Source organism: Adiantum capillus-veneris, chromosome 3 (genome assembly GCF_014529385.1).
Source record: "Adiantum capillus-veneris isolate H3 chromosome 3, ASM1452938v2, whole genome shotgun sequence".
Lineage (NCBI taxonomy): Eukaryota > Viridiplantae > Streptophyta > Polypodiopsida > Polypodiales > Pteridaceae > Adiantum > Adiantum capillus-veneris.
The window spans coordinates 125635927-125646207 of NC_140933.1; the positions used below are offsets into that span (position 1 = coordinate 125635927).

The 10281-nt window shown below is 41.4% G+C and overlaps 1 pseudogene; it reads right to left on the reverse strand.

Moving 5' to 3' along the window:
• Positions 1-2849: 2849 nt before the first annotated feature.
• On the reverse strand, positions 2850-9524 carry LOC147461659 (uncharacterized; annotated as a pseudogene).
• Between the last annotated feature and the right edge of the window lie 757 nt (positions 9525-10281).

A 10281-nucleotide genomic window follows, 5' to 3' on the forward strand; every position in this document is an offset into this window, starting at 1 on the left:
TCCGTACTAGGCAAATAGAAGTGGGATTTGTGTAGGTTGACCACTAATATGGAATCTACCTAACAAGGGCTTTTTAACCCCGATTTAGTTAGAGACTTGGATTTTCCAAGCCAAGTTGTGACTCTACAATCAAAATTCTTAAAGGATTCTAATTCCTTGATAAACATGATCTAATTGATAAAGTCTACCTGCGTACTACTCGGTCTACTTTGCCTATTAACACGAATCTCGTCATATGCCTCCACTCCAAACAAAAGCAAAAGAAATTCTTCTCTCTCCTCTCTCTTCGCTTGCCCTGCGTCGTCGCCATCGCCTGGCGCTCTGCGTACCAGCGTGCTGCCCATCGCGAGATGGCTTGCCCCCTTGTGCCTCCACCATGCTGCGCCTCCCATAGGCATGACCACCAGTGCCACTGCAATGCACCTCACTTGCGACCACGACTCAGCATCCTGCAAATCTATGCGGCCTTGCCTCTCTGCCTGTTCAGGCTCAACACACAAGAGCTGTGCCACCCACACAGCGAGAGCTCCACTCTCTTTCTCTTTGTCTCTCTATCTCTCCGACTTTGTGTTATCACTATACAAAAACCACGTGCCTTTCTCTCTCGCCTGCACGTGCCTGCTCCACCCTTTTTCACTTCAAATCCATCCAAAAGATCTCCCAAAATACGCGTTAATCGACCTGGTTCCAAAATTGGGGCCACTTATTTGATCCTTTGGGTGTGTTGGATTTTTGTACGCAACAACCTACAGAGAGTTATGTCCTCCCAAACCTAGTTTTCCTTTGAAGAATACTTTGATGATTGTTTGCTTTTGAATGTTCTAGTTTTTGGTTGGGAATTTCAAGGTTCCATTAAAGATTTGTTTTATGATAACAACTTTCTTATAGAGCTAAGTCAGGATCCTCAATTCAATTTATCACGACCTTAGACAAATTTGGTTACATGTTTTCACTAGTAAAAGATACTTGTATCTTAAGGTTGAACACTTTGTTTAGACTTTTCAAAGCAAAATTAAATACATTACCAAAGGAATAATGTGAGTTCCACAAGATTGGGTTTATATAAAGCTTCCAATAATGCCTACATCTATAAAAAAACCTCTAGACTTAGTGGCCTAGAGGTTTACAAGCTTAACATGTTTGGAAGATAATGATTTAAAGAAAGCATAGAAAGAAATTATTTTGGCAGCCCAAAAAAAAAAAAGTTCACCTCTCTACCAATAGAGATTAAAAAAATGAATTTAGATGGATGTTTGATGCTTCCATGGCATCTACATAGTGGTTACACGTTGCATTACTACATCCCTCGATCTTTTCTTCAGTAAACTTAAAGAGATTCTGTAGATGGCCATTAATTTTGACTATTACCTTTATTATATTATCAAAATATTAAAGAATTTATGCTTAACTTTCCAAAACATATTATGAATGTACTCATTGTTAGTAATATCACACAATGCTATGAAAACATCCCACGCACAGGGAATTATGGGCTACTCAAAATTTTGAAAGAACTCATGGATATGGTCTTTGACAATATGTACTTCTAGAAAAAAAATGCAAATAATTGTAAAGGACCTGTATCTGTTATATTTTAAACACAAATGGTACACCGAGCATAACTAAAATTGTATTTGTGACAAAACTAAAATATCACAAATTGTATTTGTGACAAAACTAAAAACATAATATAGATATTATGATGTTTATACAATGGATTTGTTTCTTAGCACACACAATATGTGACTAAAATAACGTCAAAAGCCGTCAATTCTGATGGTATTTACCTATATATTGAAGTCAACTTAAATGGCTCAAAAAAAAAAAAAGGCTTTCTTAATGGCTTGAAAACTCTAGAGAAAAGAAAATTAAGAAGAAAAACGTACAAGGTTTATACTATCAATTAATTAATCCACAAGATTCTGTTACAGTCTTGTTGGAAAGGAAAAAGAAACTATTTGTGGAAGATTCGCATGGACGCAAGAGTAGATTCGGTGGCTTGATACAAATGGTGTTCACATGCTCGATTTTCCAAGACGAATGAACATGCTTGGACTCAAGAATCAAACGTGTTGCTCGAAACCTAGTTTTTGCAAGTAGATGCACGACGCTTGGATTGGATTTTCCGAATAGAATCGAAAAGAGAAGCCTGATTTTTTGAACAATAAAGAAAGACCCGATCTTATAAGTGTGCTTGACACACAGATTTCTTATAATAGGAGAATCATCGTATTTATTATCGAATCGTCAGGTACATAGATTCGTTGCTGAGGTCAAAAAAAGAATCAAAAGAGATCTTGGTCCTGGGTATATACACAAAGCAAAAGGCAGATCGTCTACACATGAGATACCAGCATGGGGGATGGTTCTTTCAATACAAAAATTCAGCCCATCACATATTAGATATGTATCCTAGCAAGCGCATGTGAAACCTGGAGATTATTGCATTTAGTTTGTTTAGCTGAGTCTTGAGATGTCCAATTTCTTTTTGGAATGTACAAATCTACTCTTTTAATTTGACGACCTGGACATTAGCAATATTGATAGCATAATTGTTGATGCTATCTTTTAAGCTACGCACAACGCCAAGAAGATCTGACCGCAAAGAATGATGGCTGATGCTGTCATCCCCCATCAGCTCCCTCAAAACTGCAATCATATGTCATGGATTCTATCAACACGCTCGTCTTCAATACCAGCAAAAGAGTTTTCTGTCTGTGTGTCATCCAATGCCAGCAGACAGCTGGTCTTCATCGTGTTGCTCCATCCTTCTGCAGTGAACACAAAATCCAACAATCAGTTTTGTTATTTCCAAACACAATAAAAAACAACAAGAATCCACACTACCACTAAGCAACTGTCGTGATATCAGCTTGGTGGACTAGCGGAATAAAGTCACCGCCTATCCGTGCATCGTTCATTTCGGTACCGAAATCATGACTGCCAATACTTGTTGGCGATTTGCTGGAAAAGATGCTCGCTATGCAAATGCTAAACTGCATACCTTTGTCTTTCTTGCCAACGAGAGAGGAACCAGTCCGCTCGTGGGTGAGTTGTTGTATAGATGTCATTGCTAACAAAAATGCTAAAAATGTCTTGGTAGGTTGTTGTAAGGACATGGGTCCTATGGGCCAGGCCACCGGCACGGCCGGACAATGTGTACGCTAGGGGGAGGCTATAAGATAGCACGGTTGGGTGGAGACTAGCACACGCATTACCACCGCCCTTTCACTGGTATTAGAGCTATTTTTGGGGGGAGGCTAAAAGAGGCTTGCATGTGCGTGCGTCGCCCTGCTTCTCTCCCACGTTCCGCAGACAGCGACGTCCCCGCTAAGAAGACAGGCACCATTTTCTATGTGAGCAGCGCGTGGATAAACAGCGACAGCTGACCGCAGCTCCCCCATCTACGCCCTCCACAGCGGGTGACCAAGGAAAACTCGACCAACAACTCGATGGCACTGAGGCTCTGAAGGCTTTCGTTGGCACCGTAGGAAGGTCCACTTAACCCTTGCATGAAGGAGGGTGGAACCCACCCTATGAGGGTAAGAGGCCAACACTTTAGCATCAAGCTATTGGCCCTTGTTATGTATGACAAGGAAAGATAATTTACTTGTGTTGAAAGGAGAACTAGAAGGAAAGGGAAAGCTTCAAACCTCAAGGAAGTAGCTTTACCTTTCCTTTTCACTTCTAGGAAGAAGGCAAATTTTCCTCCAAAAATTCTTTTTTCCTCAAGGAGGTAGCTTCAAAGTGAAGAAAAGCCTTCACAAAAAGGATGAGTTTTTGTGAAGAATCATCAAAGGTGTTCTTACAAGGAACGACACGTGAAGCGCTCAAATTCTTGCAAGGCGAGGTTCGCATGCAACACAAATCGCGGAGCATACAAAACACATAGACTTCAATTTCTCAACGTACAAGTTGTCGTTTCTTTTTCTCTCTTTGCATTAGTGTGTGTTTACCATGGCCAGTGAGGATATCCCACATACACATGCTTGATTTTGAGCACGTAGATCAAAATCAGGGTACGACGGGTGCTGCTGACGCTAATATACATGATGATGATGATTTAGGAGATCATGGGCTTGTAGATATGGCTTCTTTCAAGACTTTGGAACATTGCCAAAGCGTACTTGAAAGCAACCTCTCTGCACTCAATGCAAATGTTACCAATCTTACAGAGTTACAGGTGAAATTTATGAATTCACAGACAACTCCAGGAGCCACCAGTGGCACGGTTCAAGGGAACCAAGCTTGCACGACTCAAGGAGTCCAAGAGACAAGTGTTGCAAAAGATGCAGAATGTAGCAATGCATTACTTAAGAAAATCACCATTCTTGAGTTTCACGGGGAAGAGCGTGATTGCAACAAGGATGCGGTCAATATGTTCTTACACAAATGGAGTGATATTCATAGATTGAAACACCCCCCCAATATAAAGACGGCCGTGGAAAAAAGTCTATCTCTTAAAGGCAAGGCCTATAAGTGGTGGATGACATTTCCAATAGATGCTCATCCTCCGTCTTGGGCTGCGTTTCAAGCTTCTTTCTCCAAAGAGTTTTTGACTCCAATGAAGAAGATAAGAATTGGTTAGTATGGGAGGCATGCCGCATGTCTGGCCTCTCGCTCACACAGTACCTTTCAAAGTATCAAGAAATCATATCAAAACTAGAAGGTCTAGATGAATTCCAAAAGATACGGGGTTTTAATAGGAGTCTTGACAAAGACTATCGTCTTCATGTCAAGACCCAACATCCAAAAACTTTGGAAGAAGCCATTAGTCATGCACAAAGATATGATGATGACCAAGAAAGGAAAGGAAATGTTCCCCACTCTAAGAATACTTTTGCTAAGAGCAATGTGGCTAAGAGCCAATGGCAAGGTAGATCTCCCACACGTTCCAAGAGGAATAAGAGACAATCTACCTCTCCACGCCCACAAGAGGCTAAGAAGCCTAAGCACTCACGAGATACTCTGTGTGGGTCTCTCAGCACTACTGATTTTGAGCGTGCAAAGAAACACAATTTGTGTTTTAGATGTCTTTCGGACCAACATAACAAGAAAGATTGTCCTCTTTTGCAAGGCAAAGAATTGGCCATGCACACGTTGCAATGCCTCACATTAGATTCATCTCCTAAATATTGTGTTGTAGAGGTCCTTCATATGGAAGAAAAGCACAAGTGTTGTGTGCTTGCTTAAATGTGGCAGTCCACCTTTGGCCCCATGATTTGATTTGCATGCATGGTACAACATGTTCGTATTTTAGTGGATAATGGTGCAACTCATAACTTCTTGAACTATAAGCTAGTCAAGAAATTGAAGCTTACACGAACTCCCTGCTATCACAAGTATGTGGTGGAGCAGATGTCTGGGAATGATAAAGAAGTATGGGACACGATAGTTCAAGGGGTTGATATTATTGTTCAAGATCATACGATGACCCTTGAATTCCAAGTTATGAACATGGACCATGCTGATGTAGTTTTAGGACGGGAGTGGCTCCATGGTTTAGGAAACACATTGCACACTAGTTATGAACACAACTCCTTATCCTTTATGGCCAATGGTAAACATGTGCTTTTGCTTCGTGAGAAAAATATACCATTTGCACCTCTTATATGTACAACCGAGCTTTCTATTTTGCAGAAATCAAATTTAATAGATGAAGTCTTTTTGTGTTACTGCTTGTCTTCAAGTCTTGTGAATTCTCAAGAGCAAAGTGCGATGAATTCTAGTACTGGTATGCAAAGTGCAATGAATTCAAGTAATGGTATGCAAAGTGCAATGAATTCTACTAATAAACAAAGTGTTAACAAATCTAACAAGCAAAGTGCTCTCAATTTTAATTCTATAGAGCAACGTGCAACTGTTGTAAAACAAACATTACAAGAATTACAAGATTCTCCATCCCAACATAACTCTAGTTTACTTTCTCCTTTTGTACGGAAAAATCTGACTCACTTACTCACGGAGTATAGTGATGTGTTCTCAAGTGATTTACCACCGGGTTTACCCCCTACACGTGATGTGCAACATGGCATAGATGTCTTGCGAGGCACTAAACCGGTGAGTAAACCACCTTATCGTATGAGTGCTAAAGAAGGCAAGGAGGTGAGAGTCAGTAGGCTGACTACCTCGCTCGTGGTTTCATTAGATCTAGCACTTCGCCTTGGGCATCAACAATTCTATTGGTAAAGAAGAAAGATGGTACTATGCGCATGTGCGTAGATTATCGCGGATTAAATGTGATAACCATCAAGAACAAGTATCCTCTACCTTGAGTGGATGAGTTGTTTGATCAACTCCATGGGGCAAGATACTATACAAAGATAGATCTTCGTTCAGGATACCACCAGGTACGTATCCTACTGCAAGATATCTCCAAAACTGCCTTTAGGACACGATTTGAGCATTTTGAATTTTTGGTTATGCCTTTTGGTATAATCAACACCTATCTTGGAAAATTTGTTGTGGTTTTCCTTGATGATATTCTCATTCACAGTAAGACTAAAGATGAACACATAGAACACTTATGATTAGTGTTTGAACAACTACGAGCTCACGTGCTGTATGCTAAGCAAAGCAAGTGCAATTTCTTTAAAACAGAGATACATTACCTCGGTCATGTGATCTCTTATTCTGGCATCAAGATGGACACTGACAAGGTCGATGCCATTCTTCGATGGCCACATCCCAACACGGTTGAGGAGCTTCAAATATTTTTAGGCATGGATAGATTTTATTGACAGTATATCCGTGACTATGCCAAAATCACTGTTCCTATGACGGATCAACTTAAAGCAAAAGGTAAGACCTTTTCTTGGGAAGAAGCCCAAAAACGCAGTTTGAACAACTCAAGGTAGCTATAGCCACTGCTCCCATCCTCGCAATCGTCGACCCACTTAAGCCGTTTGTGGTAGAGACTGATGCTAGTGATAAAGCCATCGGTGCGGTGCTTCTCCAGGAGGGAAGACCTATAGCCTTTGAAAGTAAAAAGTTAGATAGAGCTCAACAAAATTATTCTGTCTATGAGAGAGAGCTCTATGCCATAATTCACGCTTTATGAAAGTGGCGACACTATTTATATGGTGTCGAGTTTGAAGTAGTTTTTGACCATGAGAGTATCAAATGGCTTACTACTCAAACAGACTTGAAGGGCCGTAAAGCTAGATGGGCAGAAATCCTTCAAGATTATGATTGTAAGCTACGATATCGCAAGGGTCGATATAATGTAGTAGCGGATGCAGTAAGCCGGATGCCTCAGATTAATTCACTTGCTTTCACGGAACTAAAGAGTGGATTTTTGGAGTCATTACGTGGCAAGTGTGCACAAGATCAATCATATGCTAAAGTGCGGAGTGCAATTTTGAAAGGGATCCCTCACACTCACATGTCTCTGAACAGCCAGATCAACATGTCTCTGCACGTGGAGATAGAAACTCCAACACACAGAGCTCCACCCCTACTCAGGAAGAGCTTAAGTGATGGAAGAATTTTTCCATTGATGATGGCTACTTACTCCACAAAGGTAGAGTATGTGTGCCAAAGGACTCAGACACTAGGTGCCAAATCTTATTTGAGTGTCACGATAGTCCAAGTGCTCGTCATCCACGTATCCATAAGACGTATGCCTTAGTTCGACGGAAATTTTATTGGTCGTGCTTACATCATGATGTTCAAGAGTACGTACTAAACTTCCAATAGTGCCAAGTTAATAAGGCAGAGCGCCTCAAGGTAGGTGGCCTTTTACATCCTTTAGAGATTCCACAAGGTAAGTGGGAGAGTATCTCTATGGATTTTGTAGTAGGACTACCTACTACAAATCATGGCCATGATGCCATTTGGGTAATTGTATACCGTCTCACAAAGATGGGTCGATTCATTCCCACTAAGACTACGGTTAAGACACCGGAATTAGCATGGCTATTTGTAGAGCATATATATAAACTCTATGGTCTTCTAGCTAGTATCATTACTGACAGAGGTAGAAAGTTCGATAATCACTTTTGGAGAGCTGTGTTCCAAAAGTTGGAAACTAAATTTAATCTAAGTACGGCTGATCATCCAAAAATGGATGGTCAAACAGAAAGAGTTAATCAAGTGCTAGAGGATATGCTATGAGCATACGTTAGCAAGAAGCAAACCAATTGGGAAGACTACTTACCTATATTGGAATTTGCTTATAATAGTTCAAAGCATGTGACTATAGGGTTTAGTCCATTTATGCTTTTGTATGGATTTCAACCTAGATCACCCGTTACGGTGGGGTTGGCTAAGGACAAGATACAACAAGCGAAGGATTTTCTCCAAGACCACTTTGACATGCTTCGAGTTTCTCGACAAAATGTTAAGCAAGCTCAAGATCGATATAAGAAGTATGCAGATGAGCATCGATGTCTTGCTACTTTTGAAGAAGGAGACAAGGTTTTCCTCAAAGTTCCGAAGCATTCAGAAAGTCTGAAGACGGGAAAAGTCGCTAAACTTTCACCACGCTATTGTGGACCGTTTACCATTCTCAAATGTATAGGTCAAGTGGCCTATGAGTTAGTTCTTCCATAACACTCACGAGTTCATCTTGTTTTTCATGTTAGCCGTTTACGAAAATAGCTAGGACAGAATGATAATGTCATCGACACAGGTGTGTTGGTTGACCTTATCACACGCCAAGCATTCCTCATGAGCCCGAAAAGATTTTGGATTCTCACGAGCTTCGCACCAGACATCATGTCAGACGACAGGTGTTGGTAAAATTGCTAGATAGACCTGAAGAAGGTTCCACATGGGAGAATGTCTCCGCACTTAAGAAACGTTTTCCTACGTTCGTTTTTGAGGATGAAAACGATTCTCCAAGGGGGGGTAATGTAAGGACATGGGTCCTATGGGCAAGGCCACCGGCACGGCCAAACAATGTGTACGCTAGGGGGAGGCTATAAGATAGCACGGTTGGGTGGAGACTAGCACACGCATTACCACCTCCCTTTTAGTTGTACTCGATGGGTAGATCATGCATCTCCAAAGCGATTTTATTTTTCCCATTTCCATTCCCCGTCCCTGATGTGGAGTGATCCACGAAGACGATGGATAATATTTTCCTATTTTCACCATCTTATGCAGTGGTCGACAAGAAATCATTTCCTGCTGGATGGCGGAGTTTAAATTTCCAAAACATGAGTGCTCTATCGAAAATGTTCATTGGTGTCAAGCACACTTTATTCTTTAGCTCATCAGCTCCATAGAGACTATATAGTTCTATCTCTTTGTTAACATCGGCAGCAGTCATATTATGCATCACTTTCCTAAAGTGCAACTCATCCTGTTCTTTCAAGAAATACCCAATCATGCCCTCGAATGTATGCATTTTATGATGTTTTAAACCTCGGCACAAAACCATCCCCTCTTTTGGAGTCACTTTGTCCCACCCAAAATATCCTTTGATTTTCTTGTTAACAGCTATTAGTGATGCTACCCATAGTCGCACAACCATCTAAAAATGAAGGTGCAAGGCAGTCCCTCCCCTCTCCAATGCGCATAGACTAGCCAGGCTTTCATTCTCAAGGAACGATTTCATGCATGCTAAGAGCAATGCATCAATATCATCATCGCCCACAGAAATAGTCACCCTTATTTACATGACTCTACTGCTTGGTCGACAAGCATTGACATTGTTCCCCCTCAAATTAGCTCGACTAGAGTGCTCTACCCTTCTTGGTCTTTTCCTCTTTGGGACAACATCTTCGTCCAAATCAGCCCTAGCTCTGGCTTCAATTTTCAAGCGTGGCATATTCGCTACCTGCAGGTAATTTACAATGCTGCACCTCAACACTATACTGAGACTAACAACTCTATCCTCACATCAGAGCATGATGCAGGGAATCACCAGACAAACAAAAAGCATTTCCACAAGACTGCAACAAAAACCACACTGTGTCAGACACACACACACACACACCCGCCCACCCACACACACACACACACACACACCCACCCACACACAGTACTGCATCAAAATGACTTACCTATCTCTGTGTCCATGTCTATCTCGGGATCACCAGCTATGCATAGGTGTTTCTTTGCGTCTATCAGCACAGTTGAGAACTAGCTTCTTCTCGCCTGCAGGTCTTTCCCTACGTTAGCCAGATAAGGCCAAGCGTATCTGTGCATCACACAGCCCCCTGCAGCTCTTCCTCTGTCCACTCCCGAATAGCTCCCAGCTCTTTCTCTGCGTCCTTCAACACACTTGACAAGAGGCTTCGTGCATAAAAAGTAAACATGCAACGTTGCTTTCGC